We start from the raw sequence: 20834 nt of genomic DNA, 5'->3' as shown, positions 1-20834 counted from the left end.
CTAGGCTCACACCACGAACGTAGAGCAGTATGAAGGGGATGGGACTTGCCTTGCTGTGGGTGCTCCTGGCCTGCCAAACCAACGCTTTCTCTGTAAAGAGTGGGTTATTGCAAGACACTACATGGACTCTGAGAATCGCATGCACTACACCTGATGCTCCAGTCCTGCGTGATAACTACAACCGCACCGTAACCTGTGAGAAAAGCGTTACAAATGAGTATCCACATGGAACTGCAAGAGTTCTAGATTGGCACATTGTTGGACACCTTTTATCACTAACTCATATGACTGGCGCCTACGAGATTTTAGGTCCAAAAGTTTCAGTGAATGGATCAAATAATTTGTTTGATGTTTCATGTTTCTTTTGTCCCAAGAACTGCAACGAGTGTACTCGCCAAGATTTTCTGGACTATAACTTAGCCACATGTTCTTCATATAATTGTACGTTGAAACAGCCTATACCAGATGGTAGTATGGTGTTTGTATCAAAAACCAATATTGTACATGGTAGGCATCCCACTTGGAGGATGGTGTTTTTCAAATCTCACAAAGTGGAGTTGGTAAAACTGCTAGATTTTCCAATAGTAAGACAACATTTAAATTGCAGACATGTGATGCACGCTTCCATTATTTCAGAGGTACACTTAGACATAGACTTGTCACGGGGCAATGTCTCCTTAGTACTACCAAGCTGCTATAAATGGAGTCAATTTCTATGGCCCATCACCAAATTGCGCGTAGCTAGGGGTTTAGATTTATTGATTGCGGGTGCAGCGGGAGTGGGAACGGGGGCTTTAAATGCTTTTGACATAGAAACTGTGCGCAACAAGTTAGCCACTATGGGTTCTGATGCCAGCGGCGCTATAAAACTTCTGGCTCAGTGGGGCCCATTGATAAGTCCTACCCTGCGCAACACTGCTACAAGTATTGGCAACCATTGGAAGTGGCAGAATTTCAGCTATGAAGACATTTTCTCTGCCATAGGACAGGTCAACAAAACTGCTAAAGACACACGATGTATTTTATGGCAAACTTTGCTAAATCAGCAGGTGTTGGCTTTCCGCTCCGAATGGGGGCGACTATCTTCAACCCACTGGCACACAGAGCTACAGTTACCAGCAGACATATGGATTAAGCCGCTTGCTTTTGATTGCATGAATAACACCTGCCATGCGTTAATGCAAGTGAGTAGGACCGCTTATGCTCTAGAAATATGGTGCCCTTTTATAGTACTGCCTATGAAAATCAATGGTTCCTGGTGGGTTCCGCAAATACGAGGGGAATGGTTAGACAGCCAAAACTACACCATCCACAGTCACACCTGCATGCCCTGGGATCAGGGATGGGTGTGTCCCCTAACTGGGAGGGTTCCGGACCCATGCATACATCCCGTAGCAGGGGAGTGCACCTGGATGCAATACCACATAAATGGGACTGACATCTTTCAGATAGATCAGCATACAGCTTGCGTAGTTACTAATCATTCCTTGCTTATTAACAATTATAGGTTATTAGGGAATCCTCAAGTATTTTGCGTAGATCAAGTTGTGACTATCCTAGACATTGTTACTCATACCCTATATTCTTTAACCCAGTGGTCTCACACTACTCTGCATGCTGAGCTCACGCATTTGCTTAACTGGACTCTATCCTATGGAGTGATTACTGCCCGGCTTCAAGCTATTAGACAGTTTGCTCAAACTGCTTGGAAAGATTTCCAGACGCTAGCTACCTCAGCTATTTCTGCAGAGTACAAGCTAATAATAGACAGAAACCAATTAATCAAAACTGCTGACCATCTGCAATCTGTTACTACTCACCACTGGTGGGATATATTCACTGGATGGTCTCCCTCCTCCACTAAACTGCTTAATATAATACTGCACCCATTGCTGTGGTTGCTGATTTCCCTAATAGTCATACTTATCGTCTTCATTGGGCTCTTGCGCAGAATGTCTTTCCTTTATACTAGAATGTCTGCGCTAGAGAAACGCTTAATTGGCCTACAGCACACTGTGCATGCTTCCAGATCATGGAACTGAGTCAGCATTTTCAGGCCTCACTTCGAAAGGGGTGGAATGTAGTGATAAGCTGCTAGGCGCTTGCAGTAACCTGCATTTGCACTAACCCACTGAGCTATCTTGTGTGTATTAGAGCCTATTCGAAGCGTGGAGGAAAATGCTGACATCAACCAGGACTCTCAAACTGGGTGAGCCTGCATGCTTGCAAGGGGTTAATTGCAAAGGCCTTTTTTGAAGACATAAAACATCGTGCTTTAGCAAGAGGCTCCATGCAGTTCGTGGGAGCCAGGCATTGCTTTGCCCGTCTTCACTCTGCGAGTCAGGTGCACTGATAAGACAAGAATGCAAAGAAACAGTGCCCGAAGCCTGGGAGCCAAGACTGGCTGTTTCCAGTCTTGTAACTTTCCAAGCAAAAAACATGTTTACTGCCAGGAGGGAAGAGCCTAGAAGCTTCTCGAAGAGCTGACACGTCATGATGATTGACGTGCAGCTCCTAATAAGAGAACTATACTTGGACCAGGGAGGGGGGACTCATCCTGGACTGTTGGAAAGACGTGCGCATCAAGGACAGTGCCTGGACGACCAGCTGTGCGCTATCAGGGCCGAGGTTCCTAACATCACATCCCCGCTCTGGTGTAGGACTGTGGGGGCTTGGCCAGTCCTCCCCTCTTCTGCTGAGGAGTGCCGGGCACCGGTAGCGGCGAGGGTCCTGGATGTGATCAGATTGTATCTTCATCTACATTTCATTAGGAGCGTAAGACCAAATAATTGCATATTCATCTGTGATTGATAATTGGCATTATATAGCTTGCACTCTCTATTTCCACATTATTATAAATTGCTGCTTAGTTCGCATTAGTCATTGTAGATAATAAATGCAAGCATCATATTCTGTGTGATTGGCTTTTTTCCAGACTGAGTTCATCGTGCTTCTTAAACCTTATTTGTGTGGGAAGGTAATTAGGAGTGATTTACTTTGCACAAAGGGCTGGATCCCAGGGAGGTGCGGGTACTGTTTATCACTACAAATTATACAACCAAAAAAGTGATGGGTGCACGGTTTTCAATAAATCTGACCCACTAGCACAGTTCTGGGCAACCTTTCACGCCACCTATTTTTAGTCTGTCTGAGCCATTGCAAAAGTGGTCCAGCCATATGGAAATCAGTAAGGTACTGCCACCAACGGGAGAAGCCCTGTCAGAACTGCTATGCCAGGTCCCTGCAGCACAGAAACACAAGCAATCCCAGGCATGTTTCTGCCTCGTCATACTTCATCATTGAGATGCAGCTTGGTTCCCTATTGTGCACCGAGCAAGGGACCCATGTCTGGGCATACCTTTTCACACACAGGGAGACAAACTATATCCCCAAAAGTGATAGGTGGAAGGTTTGAATTAATCTGAACCACTGGCACTGCTCCGGGCAAACTTCCACACCACCACTTTTTATCCTGTCTGCGCAACTGGAAAATGGGTCCAGCCATATACAAATCAGAAAGGTACTACCACCAATGGTAGCAGCTCAGCTCGATCTGCTAGGCCAGGTCCCCTCTGCACGGAAACACAAGCAACCCCAGGCATGTTTCAGCCTTTTCGGGCCTCATCAGTCAGGTGCACTGTGGCTCCCTATGGCACAGCGAGCAAAGGACCTACATTTGGGCATACCCTCTGTCACATAGGAAGGCAAACTATAACCAAAGCCTGGGGTGGGTCCAAGCCTGATTTGCACATGGTCCTTCCCATTTTATAAGGGCTTGGCAGGTGAATAATGTTGGTTTGGAGGGTTGCCCAGAGCAATGCCAGAGGTTTAGAGTAATTCCAAACCTTCCAGCCATCACCTCTTGTTTTGCTAATGGGAGCAGGTCGGCCTGAACTGCTACGCTAGTTCCCCTCTGCACAGAAACACAAGCAACCCCAGGCATGTCTCGGCCTTGTTGGACCTCATCAGTGACCCATGTCGGGCATACCTTCTCTCACATATAGATATAAACTATAACCAAAAAACTGATGGGTGGAAGGTTTTTAATTAATCTAAACCACTGGCACTGCTCTGGACAACCTTCCACACCACCGTTTTTTAGCCTGTTTGCACAATTGCAAAAGGAGTCCAGCCATATGCAAATCTGTAAGCTACTGCCACCAATGGGTGCAGTCCTGCCCGAACTGCTAGCTAGGCCAGGTCCCTCTGCAAAGAAACACAAGCAACTACCGACATGTTTCGTCCTTAGGCCTTATTTGTGAGGTGCAGCTTGGGTCTCTATGGCACAACGAGCAAGTGACTCTCGTCTGGGCATACCCTCTCTCACATAGGGAGAAAATCAAGAACTAAAAAAGTGATGGGTGGTAGGTTTTGAATTAATTTGAGCCTCTGGCACTGCTCTGGGCAACCTTCCACGACCCTTTGCCCTTGGTGCTGAAACTAAATAACCGTGAACAGTTAAAACGGATTACTTTACCAACTACCGCTGGTCAGTATTCAAAGTACTTCCTTTTACTTCTGTCCTCTGTGTTCCTTTACAGTGTAGGTTGTATTTAGTTGTGTGCTAGAACTGTCTGTAAAGTAGATATGTGTACACTCCCTTGACTGGACAGTCCATTTTATCATTGAGTAATAATTGTATTTTCGCTGTGTTACAACTAACCAACGATCCACGACCTTGCAGATATAAGCCCATCATTCCGTCCACATTACCAAAATTGGACAAGGCGGTTTATAATTGACTTGTGTTCCAATCTGTTCGGATCCCATCTGGTGTACTAGCGGTATGGCACTCATTGATGGTTTAGAAACTGATATTCATCCCATGGACCACTGGTGCACCGGAAGTTGATTCATCCCAGATTGGCATGTGGTCTTTTGTATGGGCTTGGCAGGCGAAGAACGTTGGTCTGGAGGGTTGCTGTAACGCTCGCCTCACTCCCACGGGGGCGCTGGCCTGGTTCGCGCTGCTGTGACCTCGTCTAAGGTGATGCGCAGGGTTCGGAAGACGGACTGGACCGGGCCCCAGATCTGGCTTGTCTGACTCGCAGAAGTATCCTTCTGTAGGTGAGAATAGGGGGTTAACTGTCTGCGGGGTAATGCAATCGGCCTCCCACTTACCCCTCTCACCCTCCTCAAAACCCTTCTGTGCTTCCCCGTAGCGTCTCACCTTAGGGTCTGGAAGGACGAGCTCTCCATCCTGCTTCTGATGCAGGGGCGCGTTGGTATCCAGTTACGTCACTGGATGTTCGGATGAGTGAGAACCAAACTTGCTTGGCTTCCAGGTAAGTTTTTCTATAAGTGGTTCCCCTTGTGTCCATGCATTAATGTTGTAATGCTAGTGTCTTTTTCCCCATAGGGGCTGGGGTACAGAATGCTGGGGAACAGGCACCGACCCGAGGTGAGCGGTGAAATCCTTGTGGAAATCAGGTAAGTCTTTAATGAGTGTTTTGGTAATGTCTTTTCATTCACTCATTAACGCTGATGTCTTTTTCCCCTTAGGGGCCGGGGTCCGAAAATGCCTGGATGCGGCGCGGACCCGAAATGAAAAGGGAATGACCCAACAGGTAAGTCTTGACATGGGGTTTTAGCTTCCCTTTTCCCTTCTTTCTCTCACCTTTGTTCTTGTCTTTTTCTCCCTCGGCGCGGGGGCGCGACTGCGAATCCGGATGGTCGCTGCTGAACATGGAGGCGCCCTGTAAAGGTGAGTAGAATGCGGCGCTGCAGTGATCGATGCGATGTGCTTTTAAAAATAAATGTCTTCCTTTTCAGGATTGTCGGCGAAATGTCTCTGGGATGCAGATTTAGCAGGTGAGGCCTTTTCCTTCTTCTGTTCTCTTGTTCCCTTCCTTTGCAGGTGATTTAGGATGCTGGCAGGTGTGGCAGAAGTCAAGATGCAGGAGCAGACACAGTGAGCGTCCAGCTGCTAGATGCAGAACAATGCGAAGCACATGTGGCTGATCAGGTGTGGTTTAAATAGCCTTGGAAGAAGTTCCTAGAATGTGTCCTTCCTCCAATCAGGTATGTATCCTTCCCCGCCCACGCCCGGGTGGTAAATGAGTCCCACAGGTAAAGTAGTTCCTTTCAGGCCTCAAGGAGGCCGGGGTTCTGCAGCATGGTCTGCATCAGGTAAGTGCACCCAAACACTTTCATAATGAGCCTGGCGCCTATGGCGCCAGGACTGACGTTTTCTATGAGCCTGGCGCCATAGGCGTCAGGACGCTGTCCAAAGGGCCCCTATAAGGGGTTGCTGGGACCTTCCCCGGGGACTTGATGTCCGCTTTCGGGGACGCAGGGCCTGAGCCGGCTCCCCGGAAGCGGGCATCGTGAGAGTTGCCCAGAGGTTAAGAGTATTTCTAAACCTTCCAGCATCACCTCTTGATTTGCTAAAGTCACCCAGAGTGTGACAGGTATGCCCCGATGTGGGTCCCATGACTGCTGGGCCGAGAGAACCAAGCAACTCTTCACAGCTTAGGCCCAATGAGGCCCAAAAATGTTTATGGATGCTTGTGGTCTCGTGCAGAAGACCAAGTAGTCTGGGCTGGACTACCCCTTTTGGAGTAGGACTAAGCCTGATTTGGATATGGTCTTTCCACTTTTGTAAGGGATTGGCAGTCGAAGAACGGTGGTCTGGAATGTTGCCCAGAACAATGGCAGACATTAAGATTAATTCTAAACCTTCCAGACCTCACCTCTTGTTTTGGTAAAATCGTACAGATCCGCTGGACTTTGGAAGAGTAGGCGGAAGGGTTAAATCTACTCTACTCTCCAACTCCACCCATCAAATCAAGAATAATCCTACGAATCTGTAAAATAGTTGGTAAAAGTAACTTCAGAGTTGCCTGGCACAGTGCAGGAACCTGTAGTGGAGGACAAGGTGGTCACAGATCTGAAGGGTCTGCCCAAGCTGAATGAATTTGCATCAGCTGGGGCCCAGGTCAGACTGACTTATTCACAGCGGTGGTCAGTCAAAATATCGAAAACAAAATGTCAAAAGACAATAATGTCGAAAACAAAACGTCGAAAAATTAAAAAGTAGAATTATTTTTTTTTATTTATGTTTATTTTTTGGCTCTAGTATATAAAAAAAAAAGGTAAAAACAAAAAATAAATAAAAAGGGGGGTTGGGGGGAACCCCCCATTTCGAATAAAAAACGTATTAAAAAAGAAATTAGCCGTTTTTTTTTTCTCGAAATTATGACTTTCGACTTTTTTGTTTTCGATGTTATCACTATGAACCATTCACAGCCCAGAAAGAGTGTCCCACTCTGGTGGATCTGCAGAAGCAGGCGAAGGTGCAGGCTTAGGGCGAGGCCCCTGGACTGTTCAAGGTGTACTGGAAGGATGGACTCCTGTTCAGTGAGCCAAAAGATTCTGAGGGCGAGGGCACCAGAAGGTTGGTGATTCCCCAATGCCACAGAAAGTTCCTTTTGGATTTGGCTCATCAAATTCCTTTAGCGGGTCACTTGGGAGTGACTAAGACATCAGACCGGTTGTCACTACACGATACTGGCTGTAGTTCAGCGTAAACATTAAGGAATTTGCCCAGTCCTGCCCGACTTGTCAAGCTTCTGGCAAGTCAGGTGGTGCTAAAAAGGCTCCCTTAATTCCACTACCCGTGGTTGGGTGGCATTTCGAGAGAATAGGCATGGATATGTGGGTCCTTTGGATCCTCAAACCAGTTTAGGGACCAGAAATATCCTGGTGGTGATAGACCAGACAACAGGATACCTTGAGGATGTGCCTCTGAGGAGCATTAAAGCTCCCGGGGTTGCGAAGGCTCTGATTAGGATATTCTCCGGTATTGGATTCCCAAGGAAGTCATTTCTGACAGGGGATCAAACTTCATATCCACGTATATGAAGACTACGTGGGAAGAGTGTGGAGTCACCTGCCGGTTCTCTACATCCTTCCATCCACAAACCAATGGCCTTGTTGAGTGGTTCAATAAGACCTTGAAAGGCATGATGGGTGGCTTGGAAGAGAACCTGAGGAGAAAGTGGGATATTCTCCTGCCATGCCTTCTGTTTGCCTACAGCCGGGATGACCAGATCATGGCATTAGTGACAGACAGAGAGACTGAGAAGAAGACTGATCCCCTCCCAGACTTCTTGCATGTGAAGCCACAGAGGAGTCAGTTGAAGGTGTCAACCTTGCAACAGACCAGTCAGAACAGCAACTGACAGACTATCATCCGTTTGCTGGGACAGTTTGCCAGTCTGTTTTCTCTGACTCCAGGTTGCACGAATTGGTGCACCCATGATGTGGACACTGGAGACAGTAAGCCGGTGAAGAGTAGGATTCACCGGATATCCAATAAGGTCAGGGACACCATCAAGGAAGAGGTTTCCAAGATGTTGTCCGTAGGAGTGATAGAGCCATCCCCAGCCCCTGGCCTACCCCAGTGGTACTGGACCCTAAAAAGACCAGTAGTGGCAAGACTGAAGTTTACTTTTGTGTTGACTACATGGGGCTCACTTCTGTCATGAAGACAGATTCTCACCCCATTCTTTGGGCAGATGAGCTCATTGACAAGCTCAGCTCTGCCAAGTACATGAGTACTTTTGTCCTCACAGTAGGGTACTGGCAGGTCGGCTTGACAGATGGACCGAAAGAGAGGTCGGCATTCTCTACCGCGGAAGGACATTATCAGCTCCCTGTGATGCCCTTCGGATTGAAGAATGCACCTGCCACTTTCAGAGGATGGTTAATCAGGTTTTTTCTGGACAGGAAAACTTCAGTGTTGCCTATTTAGATGACATGCTGTTCAGCCACACAGGGGAGGATCATGTATCCCACCTGACAAGTGCTTCAGGCACTGCAGAATGCAGGCCTGACTATCGAGGCCATGAAGTGCCGGATAGCGCAGGGTCCTGTGACTTATCTAGGCCACCTCGTTGGTGGAGGTAAGAAATAACCGGCTGAAGCAAAGGTACAGTCTGTGAAGGATTGGGACATCCCCACCCACACAGACGCAGGTGAGAGCCTTTCTAGGTCTCACCGGGTACTACCGGTCGTTCATCAGAGGGTATGGGACTAATGCCATGCCCCTGAATGATGTGACATCCAAAAAGATGACAAGAAATGTACATTTGACCCCTGCCTGTCAAACCTACTTTCATGATTTAAAGGATGGATTGTGCATGGCCCCAGTTCTGAAAGTGCCAGATATGGTCAGGATTTCATTATCCAGACAGACGCCTATGATTTTTAGATTGGAGCAGTGCTAGCGCAGCTGAACTCTGAAGGGGTAGGACAACATGCTGCCTACATTGGCAGGTGGTTGACAAAAAGCGAAAGGCACTGGGCTGTCATAGAAAAAGAGGCGCATGCGGTCGTGTGGGCTTTAAACAGGCTGAAACCCTACATCTTTGGGTCTCACTTTACGATCCAGACAGACCACAGGCCTCTGCATTGGTTAATGGCCATGCAAGGGGAGAACCCTAAGCTTTTGCATTGGGCCATATCCCTACATGGATTAGATATGGAAATCCAGCACAAGCCAGGCTCCCAGCATGCAAATGCAGATGGCCACACAACTGGTGTGGGTGGGGTGTAATGAGGGTGTGGGTGCGGGGGTGTTATGGGTGTGTCGTGTGTGTGGGTGTGAGTTTGTATGTGTGTTCGCCTGAGAAAGGTGTAAACCTTTGGTAGTTCGCACCTTTCTCATGCAAACGTTTCGCCCGCGGTACTTTCAGCCGCTGGCAAATCACTGCAAATCCGTTAGCAGTCCACGAAGAGGGCACTTGGGTTCTACAACAGTTACAGGTCACTTTCTATCAAAAGCAGACTGGAGGGAGTCATACAGGCCGTGGCATAGATGCAAGACTCAGATCAGTAGCTGTGTGAAAAAGGTACACATACTCAATTTCCGACACAGAATTTAGCTTAGCAGCCTTATTGAATGTAAAACTGCTCAAGCATGGATCCAGGAGACAGACGTGTTGCAAAGAGAATGATACACATACTATAGCATAGACAGTGGATAGGGATTAACAGCTACCAGGAAGGAGCATGTTTCCGAGTTTAGACTGAGATTCGAAGAGGGCCTTGGTTTATCAAGTGGTGCTGGAATCAGTGAGCAAAGAAACACATGAATTTGTGGTGTGCATTATATCAATATTACATATAAAGAACAATCTCTATAGTGGGTGAAAACATGAGTGAGGCTTTCACAGCAGACCCCTTAGGGGCTCACAGTGGTGAAATATTTAGGAACAGGCAATTGAGAATAAATTAATAACCCAGGGTCGCACACTTTAGTTAAGATGGGAAGCTGGGATTTGAGTACAATCTGCAATTCCTATGCTCTAGAATATTGTTTCCCAGTTCTTGTGTTGCACCAAGGTGCAATTATTTGTGAATGTTTGACTTTAATGATTTAAAATAATAACCTGATTTATAGACCCTAACAAAAACACGCTTTACAGAAACATGCTGTGCAAAAAGGAGAATGATTCTAGCTTCATGTTCTCAATCATCAAGGGGCGCCTACAAGCAGCAGAATACTAATTGATGTGAGCCCAACAAATCGCATCTGGGTTTTACTGCCGTATTTTAAAGATTAGACTCGCATATTCGCATTCATGATGTGCTACAGAACATCTGCAAATGCACAGAAAATAACTTTTTTTTGTGTGAGATACACAGACCTGAAAATAAACTAGCCCAAATCATGTGGCATTTGGTCCTCTTTCATTAGTCTACAACCCCTTCCACTCAATGAAAACAAAGAATAAGCAACCATTTAAACAATGCCACCAAAATGTGAGTAGGCAAACCTTCTTTACACACAAGACAGCACAGTGCTAGACAGTGAGATATAATGATTTGCCCAGGATCACTGCATGTATCATCTATCGGCAACGCTGGGATATGAGCCCAGCACTTTGAGTTTCAAATGTGGCTACCCAAGCACCTCTCCCAACTCACACTTCATGCTCTTCTTTGGGGGAGGCCCCCAGTTTTCACAACTCTCATTTGGACCTTCCCCATATCGATGCTATGTTACTTGTTAATACTCGTGATATCTGATGCAATTCTGTTGCTTTGTAACACAATATGCGTTACTATCAACAAAGTATATCCTTAGGTTTATGAACCTCAAAGTGAAAAAAGGCTGATCAATCTAGCTGAAATTCGGTACGGTGATCTGGCATACGAAAATAGATCTCTGCAGCAGGTGCTTAACACACTGCGCTATCTTCTGAACCATAGTGGCACTTAAATGTATTAATAGGTATTTGCATTTTAGTTATTGCTCATGATGAATATATTCCCAACAGAAAGTTAAAAAGGCTGTGCAGCTTGTGCTACGGTGAATCTCCAAACTGCATGTACTACAGTGAACACAGAGCACATTACAGAATGAATTGATCAGATCAGAACATCCCTATCCAAAAGCAAAAGGTGAGCGGGCACCGCTTCAATTCAATGACAATTTCTAAATTTGCTGGGTTATAGTAAATTCGTGAACATATGGGGTGCACATCCTCCGAAAGTGCCTCCACACTGGGCACTCACATACATACAACAAGAAGACCAAGGCTGAGAAGCCGGTTGTGAGGGATGCACTCCCTTTGTCCAGCTACAGAAGCTAGATAACATTACTTAAGTCTTCGTACATATATTATTGTCTTTCAAACATAGTCAGATGAGTTATATAAACACAGTCTACGCTTGAGAAGGGAAATATTTCATTTTTAATCGGCCACTATTGGAGGCCATTGCCACCATACCAAAGCATTTCGGACAAAAAAGTCCTTCGCCAGGTAGAATCTTCAAATTACAGAAACAATGTGATCATATGGTCATTCAGACCCCAGGCACAAGTTCAAGGAACGGAAATGTATGTATTCAAACTTGTACATAGCAAGAATTCATTAAAAAAACAAGGATAATCTATTAAATTGTGAAATAATTAATGATCAATAACACAATTCCCATGTTGGATAATGCATCACAATTGTTAAAACCCTCTAGACGTGGTACATGGTAGAATTAGTCAAACAAGACCCATCGAGAGTAGGAAACACAATGACCATGTTTGTGGACAAATCGTGATTGGTGGCCATGTATAAGGGAGAGTTCAAAGAAGTAAAGGAAAACAAGTAGAGAGAAGAGAGAGAAAAAAAACTGTAAATGAGGCCTCACTCACGAGACAATGCGTAACAACTATCTTATCTCTACGTATATCGTCCATGATGAAATAGAGCTTGCATTCCATTCATAAAAATGATAGAGTGTAATTAGGACCTTATCCTGAGTTGGGAGGAGTGGTAAAATGCGGCGGTAACGCTATTACTGCTGCATTTACCACTACACCCAATCTCGAGTTGGGCGGAAAGTGGGAGTTTTACCTCCAGTTTGTTGCTGGAGGTAAAAATCTCCCCTTTCTGCCTGTTTTTGGCGCTATTAGCGCAACGCTAATTGCACCGGGGCTAATAGCGCCAAAAAAACCCCATTGGTTCTAATGGACCAAATGGGAATGGGGATTTACCTCCCCACTGAAACTCAGTGACAGTAATAGGTTTGAGGGGTATTCCGACGCAATTAGCCAAACTTAGGATGAGGCCCATGTAACAACCAAACTGATGCTAAAGTAAGAAGTGGCTACGTAAGTAAACATTTGAATCGCACTTTCCCCAGAACCAGTGAAACAAAAGTTTTATCAAATGTGTTGAACTGTTTCTCTATTGATAACCACTCTTGTTCCCAACTTGCAGTCTATATCGGAAAAGATATGTAAGGTAAATAAATGTCTCAAGGTGAACGTGTCTTTCAAACAGCGCACGCTCACATCCCCACTTCCCCATGGATGTAATTTACTGGTGGCCAGGGGTCGCAAGAGTGACCCCTGGCTCTTGGATCGTGACCCCTGTCCAATTGGCTGCGACCCCTGTCGAATTCTTCAATCAGGACACTGCAAGGGGGCGTGGCTAATTCACAACAGTGAGGCACGCACACAAGCACTGGCACGGTCTGCTTTGGGCTCCCTCCATTTTGTATGTGTGAGCAGCAGGAGGCAGCAGAGGAGTTGCTAGGGGGTGGTTTAGGGGTGTATAGCCCCAGGTCTTTTGTTTGTAGCCCCGGATAGAATCTCAGGGGCTACAACTAAAAGGCTAACTAGCCCTGAGTCCCGACAGTCCCCACATTAGCGCAGCCCGGGATCTTTTCCAGACCTAGCAACACCCCTGGCAGCCAGTGAGACGCAGAGGTGACCTGGAGCTTGGAGAGGTTGAGAGGAGCTTCTGAATCTCTGCGTACCATGCTGCATTCCTACTAGTAAAGTGCGACTCGAGCCCCAATGTGAGTAGAAGAAGAATACTCTTGCAGCCAGGTGTCGGGCTGGGCCGCCAGGCAGAATTATAATTTAAGAGATGCCCGGCCAGGCCCGCACCTCTGCCGATCAAGCCAGAGGGTGACAATTCCACCACTCTGGTAGTGATTCATCATGAGCAACGTTGTTGGTGATGGTCCCGGGTCCTATGGTCCCCATCCGTGCTGGCTGGCTACACCAGCCTAGTAGCCTGCATGCAGGTCCAACCATAATGCATGTCATCATGCCATGGTGCCAAAGGATAGCATAAACCAGAGCCTGTCTGCTGCACAAGTCACACAATGCCACCCCTTGGGCCCCCTCAGCCTGCACCATGGTTGAGCCTACATGCAGGCCCCTGCAGCCAGCGAGTGCAGCCAGCCAGCACAGACCCGTTTGCAGATCGGTCCCCGGGACCAACAAGCAACAATGAAAATTGGATGCAGAAGTCGAATTATCACGCAATTGTCATGCACTTATATCTGGCTAATAATGATACAATAATGTGTGTGTTATATATAGCGCCTACTGGCGAATTCCTCCACATTTGGTAATATTACCTAATTTAATGGTTGTACTCACTTTGTCTACCTCACATGAATGAAGGGCAGACAATGAACTTGTGAAGTGCAAACTGGCCCCACGTCTGAGAAGCTGAGCTCTTAACTCGTGAGTTATCCATCCATTCGATAGTTGAAGCTATGCTGCCCTTACAGTGCTTAGAAGTCCCACTTGCTTATAGTCTAGCAGGCACATTTCACTCCCGGAAACTAAATATAAGAGGTTGCCTTTGGCTCTAATTAAACACTTTAATTTCAGGCATGAGATATACCCAGAGAGTGTGCCAGAGGCCATGCAAAGGGTGGCTGTAACGGTTCATTTAGAGACCACCCTCAACATGGGGAGTTCTTTTCCTCCCCACTCAAGGTGTCACGCAACAAACTATTTAACAGATTCTTTTCTTCAGCCCTACTTCAGACACCTAGCATGTCCGCCGGATCCCTCCACGTGAGCCAAAAAATGAGCCAAGAACCAGGCTGGTGTATGGGAAATATATTGGAATTTATTTAAATAAAAGTAATAGAAATTAGCACAAAAATATCAAACACCACTTAATCCATGGCACAACACAATCAACTTCTCTCAGCATAAATAAATCACAAAAGTGAGTTGAAAAAACACAATCACAATTCTTCACTTTCTGCAAATTTCACTTTACAAAATAATGACACTGATCAATAACAAAAGCAATTATCATGAAGTGCTGTGCGATTCTGATTTTCCTGCAGGCTTAAAAGGCTAGCAGTACGTTTTCAAGATTGGTACAAATACATACAGCAATTATGATTTCTCCCACACTTTTGGTTAAAAATAAACACACAGTGATTTAGCGGTTTGTTTTTCAGACCCCCCCCACTTTATTCTTTGTTGGGGAAGTCAGACAGAAAAATTGGAATGATTTGGGGAATTTGGGATTTCAGACCCCCCTCCACTGAAAGGCCTGTGTTTGGGAATCTGGATACAAAGGTTGGACTGATTGAAAAACAAAGAATCCCCTCTTCCTTAAAGAAGTTGGAGTCAGCAGGACAACAAGGATTACCCAATGAATGTATAGGCTATAGTTTTTAATTAATATTTTTAGTTAAATAGGCTAATAGGATCTACACAGTTACCCCCCGCACCCCTGGAAAAATCGCCTGGAAAGTACCTGAAAATGGTACATACATGAACAAAATCCGAATTATGGTTGCTGAGAAAAAAGTCTAAATGATAGTAGTCCTTTTAAATTAATTGTGAATCTTCATGTGGGACAAATGGCCATTCGCCTGCCTTCCGGCCATTTGTTTTCACTGGGTCAGCCTGTCCCCAGAGGTTTCTTTCATCAGTCTCTTTGTGATGGAAGCTTGCTCTTTGAAGTTGTTGCCCCCATTTTCACACATATTGGTCATACTCCAGACAAGGGGAACTTCTCCTGCATTCAATGCCTTCAGAGCCAGCTGGTCTGGAGAACACTGAATTTCGACATCTTTAGCAGGACACTTTATTGCAGTTGGTAGTTAGATGGGAGAGCTAACATCCAGACTGGCAGTGGGAGATTTCCTTGTGAAGTTTGCCCACAGACAGCAAAAGGGGTTGTCTTGGCCTGACATTTTTCCATTAAAACAAAGTGGCCAAATGTCACTGATATTTTGTATGTGAAACATAATATACATTGCTTTTTGTCAACCTGTACATCATGTCTTTTCCCTGACATTTTCCTGTGAGCAGTGATGCATTTTCGCACTTAAACTTCTTTTACTTGCACATACCTATGCAAGCCGTTTTTGAGTCACTGTTTAAAAATCCTGTTTATCGTGTGGAAGGGATCTTTGATTCCTCCTTCATTTGTGAATTAAAATGCTGCTTATCCTTTGGTAATGACAGGTAGGTCCCTTTTCCACATGACCTTTAAATTTCACTTGAAAAAAACACAGGCCAAGCTGTTTTTGCTTCAGCGTTTCAAATCCTGCTGTTCATGTGAAAGGGACTTCTGTTTGGGGCCTATGAATGCACCCCACATGCCCTCCCCTCTTCTTCCATGACTCTTTGTTGGGGAAGAGTAGGGTAGAGTGGGGTTTCATTATGCATAATTTTCTTCATTAGGAAGTGGACACTATAGTCTCCCCTTCCATCTCTGGGTTGGAGGGTGTCATTGGTACCCCCTTTTCTTCTTTGTTTTGGGAGTGGGCACTCCAGCCTCCCTTTCCATCTTTGGGTTTGAGGGTATGGCATGGCACCCCCTTTCTTCCTTCCTTTCCAGGTCCCTGGGGTTCTCAACTGACTCCTCTCTCACCTCCAGGCTGGAGTTACGGAGGTTAGTTCTCTAACAAAAGATAGAAAAAGAGTTTCAGTACTTTTTACACACATATTTCCAGAGAAGATTTACATAGAATTTACAACAACAACAACATACAATTACAACATGATATTTTCACCATTTCACAAAACACATTTTATTTATTTTCTTCAGTTTGACAGTAACACCAAGTAAATTACTCCCTGTTACATATATTTGTCTTATTTTCCATCTGATTTTTCATCCTTTCTTTTCATTCTTCAGATGGTTCCTCTGCTCGACTTTCATTTGGTTCATCAATCAGTCATAAAGTGTGTCTGGGAGGACAGCTTTTAAACATATTGATGTGGATCCATTTTTCTTCTGTCTGTTCTCCTTTTGGGTTGCCAATCTTGTAAGCACCAGGTGATATTTTATCTACAATTTCAAAGGCACCACGTCAAGATGGGAGATATTTCCACTCCTTGGCCTGATTCCTTTGAAAATCGTACAGGCAAACTTTGTCACCTACTTCATACTCTTTCTTGGTGGTCTTTAGATCATAATAGGTCTTCATTCCTTCAGCCGACTTTTATAAATTGCACCAAGCATAAGCAAAAGCATGCTGGAGGTGCTTCCTTAAATTTTCAATGTACTCATGAGTAGTGGACACATTTATCAGTGTCTGCTCCTAAATCATATAGAGCAGATGCTGTGGTAACACCATTTTTCATCCAGTCATGAGCTCAAATGGAGACATCTTTGCTGCAGAAGATGATGTAGACCTAATATCCATCAGGACAAGTGGCACTCGGATGTCCCAGCTGGGTCCAGATTCTTCCATGAACTTCTTTAAGATACTCACAATAGTTTTGTTGTATCTCTCTACCCCCTCCCCACTTCAGGCCAGGTGGTTGGCAATGTGGGGTTTTCTTTTTACCCCTAGAATCTCCCACATCTTTGCCATCACCTCACTGGTAAAATGGCTTCCTCGGTGTGACTCAAGCCTTTGCAGGAGGCTTAAATGAGAAAGGATGTGGTTGATCATTAGTGCAGTAGCTGTATCTGTCTTACAATTCAGGGCTGGAAGTCATTCTACCCACTTTGTGAACAGGCATGTCACAGTCAACAAGTACTTGTTTCCTCTAGAGGAGCGAATCACTGGCTCGATGAAATCAACTTGCACATTTGACCAAAGCAGTGTCATTCCCCTTTTATGTAGGGGAGTTCTGTGTGTGAGTGGACTGGGACCAACGCTGAATATCTTCCAATCAAACTCCAAACCTCGCTCACCTCCACCATAGCCTTCCATCTAGTTTACCGCCACCCTCCTGGCCCCTCCTCTGAGTTCCAAGAGGCTCTAATACATGCTCTGTCCAACAACATCAAATAAACCTCCAAGATAGTGCAATTAGGTGACCTTAATCTTGGCCTCAATGACAGGAACGATGCCCAAGCCTCCACTCTACATAAAGCTTTGTCCACCTTAGGGTTTATCCAGTCCATCACTGAGCCTACCCACACTAAAGGCCGGACGCTTGAATGGGTAGCGCATCACAACTGTCCCATCCTTATCCCCGACATCTCCCCCATCTCTTGGTCAGATCACTTCTGCATCAAGCTCAACATTGACACCACCACAGGGCCCACCAGTTCCAACCCAGCTCTGCCAGCAGCCCTCTCTAGAAGCTTGCACAAACTCACTACCGAAAACCTCCTTCCCCACCTCCCAGTTCCTGCCCTCCAGCATCCCTTCCCGAATGATCCTAACCTCCTCGCCAACACCTTTAAGCAAGTCATCACTTGCGCCGTAGACACCATAGCACCGCTCACACTTAAGAAAGCGAAGAAATCAAAGCACTTGAACGCCTGGTTCACCCAAAAACGTATAGAATTACGGTCCTCTAAAAGGTGCCTGCTTGCAGCCTGGAGAAAAAACCCTGACGATAAAACTAAAACAGCTTTCAAATATTCTTCTAAACAGTAGAACACATCCATCACTCAGGCTAAAGCTGTATCCTTCAACTCCAGGATCAACAATGCCAAATCTGGAACCAAAGAGATCTTTGCAATCTTCAGGGAACTTGAGACTCCTACCACCCCTCCTTCAACCATCATCAAGGATGAGTCCTGGTGCAACACTATTCAAACCGCTATGCTAGACAAGCTTGACACGCTGCACGCTAACATTATAGCGCACCAAAAAGCGTTACTATCCATCCAAGAAACTCAGCCCCCCCACCTACCGCAGCCGAGAAATTACCCACCTTTGACTTCTCTGACCTGACTGAAGCAGAAGTTATAGACCTTATCAAATCCATTAAGCCGTCTAACTGCAAAGGGGATGCCTGCCGGCACAAATCATAAAAGAATGTGCCCACTCCCTGGCTCCCCTCATCACCGCCTTCATTAATTCATCCTTCCACTCAGCTCAGGTACCTACCTCACTGAAGGAGGCCTGGGTCCGCCCACTCCTAAAGAAAACCTCCCTTGACCCATTGGCCACAGGGAACTAAAGACCAATCATGACTGTCCCCTTCCTGCTAAAGATTATTGATAAAGCAGCCTACCTGCAAGTTCAAATATTCTTGGAAGAAAACCAGCTCCTATGGTTATGCCAATCTGGCTTCAGACCACGGCATGGCACAGAAACTGCCCTACTGGATCTCAAAAATCAAATCGATGACTTAAGAGATGCCGGCAGGCCTGCTCTCCTTCTCTTGTTAGACCTGTCGGCCGCATTCGATTTGGTAGATCACAAGACCCTATCATCATCTGTCCTCCACTGCCAACTTCTCCCCAAAAGCCTGCAAATGGATATCATCCTTCCTCAAAGAGAGAGTGATGAAGGTATTCTCCGACTCCTCTAGCCCTATCAAATGCGGTGTCCCTCAAGGGTCCTACATATCACCAACTCTATACAACCTCTTCACGAGGCCACTGTTCCAACTTCTTGACGCCATTGGCATCGAATATACCAACTATGCGGATGACACACAGGTGCTCATACCTCTGACTGGTGACTACCAGACAAACACGAATACTCTCAATCGCATCTACTCCACAATCCAGTCCTGACTGGCTGAAAACTGTCAGTGCCTAAACAGCGAGAAAACAGAACTCTTGCTAATTGGGTCCACAACCACACTCAGTAAACTCGATGCGCAAAACAGCGCATTTACAATAGACAACATCCCCATTACCATTTCCCAAGCCATCAAGACTCTAGGCATATACCTGGAACCTAGCATGACCATGGACAGACAGGTTAAAGCCATCGCTTCTTCAGCTGCTTACCACTCCAAACTAATTAATGCAGTGAGGCCTTTCTTATCACAAGACAACTGCATCACCATTGCAAGGGCCATTATAGGATCTAGGCTTGATTACTGCAACGTACTCTATGCCGGCACCTCCCAAAAAAACCTGGCAAAACTTCAAGTTGCTCAAAACAATGCCTTAAGGGCCGCAACAGGTATTGATCGCAGAGAGCACATCTCTGGGGTGAGAAGGCAGGTCCATTGGCTGCCCGTCAAAGAAAGTATCATTTTCAAAACACTGGCCATTGCACACAAATGCATCCATGGACTGGCACCTACATACCTAGCTCGGAGGATCTCCATAAAAACACCTGCCAGACCGTCCAGGTCTGCGTATGCCAATCGCCTCACTGTTCCTCATACACGAAGAGTCAGAGCCGGTGGCTCTAGTTTCCCTACCTTGGCTGCAAGTCACTGGAACACCCTCCCTGCCCAACTCAGGATGATCGAATCACACACAACCTTCCGTAAAGCCCTGAAAACTAAGCTTTTTACCTAAATTGCCTCCCCCTATTGTCTCAGTTTATGACTGTCTATGACTTGTAACCAACTGAATTCAAAGAAACTGTTCTATCAACTATGCTGGGCCACTATCTTGTAACCCTCAAGCGAGCCTGCATATGTATTCTTCTCCGCGCCTCTATGCCCACGCGTTGAATACTAAAATAAACAAAAATAAATGTGCAGCCAGTAGGTAACCTTGTGCAAGATTTCCAATGTCATATGAAACCCCCTATGACTGCAGCGGCCGTGTCATGGGCGTGGTTCAACATAAGGCTTCAGAATGAGGAAGGTACCACCCACTGGTCACAGCCATATAAGGCTCTCCTTACCAACAAATCGTCTTGAATCCGGAACATCTTGGAAAACTTCATCAACAGCCGGAGATCCTCTTTACCGGTATAATCCGACTAAGTTAGAAGAAAGCTTACGGGGTCTTCAATGCGTTGATACATTTCCCAATGATCGCGTCCTCTTACTGTGCAGTGATCAAGTCTGTATCTAGGGTATCTTTACTCCACCGGGCTGTCGAGAGTTTGCTGTTAGCGAGTTTGTGATCTGGTGACAGCAGCAACTTGGATTTCACCCAGCAGAGATTCTGTTTTATGAAATCCCTCTATAGAGCGGTTTTATCCAGCTGTTCAGCCAGGTCATTCCCAGTCTTATCTGGCCCCACTATCTTGGAATGACCTCTTACCTTCTTCCAATAGATGGTCATCTCATTGGAGGCCACCAGATCGTCGACTGACTGGATCAGTTTGGCATGCTTTAGGGGTTTGTTGTTGGCACAAAGCATGCCTCGATTATTCCAGTTAATCAGGTGGTCCACAACCCCATTCCTGACATAATCAGAGTCAGTGATTATGAAAAGTTCATTGAG

Source organism: Ambystoma mexicanum, chromosome 7q (genome assembly GCF_040938575.1).
Source record: "Ambystoma mexicanum isolate Mex_15411 chromosome 7q, UKY_AmexF1_1, whole genome shotgun sequence".
Lineage (NCBI taxonomy): Eukaryota > Metazoa > Chordata > Amphibia > Caudata > Ambystomatidae > Ambystoma > Ambystoma mexicanum.
The sequence above is the reverse complement of the archived record's forward strand: the minus strand, read 5'-3'. Positions refer to the sequence as shown.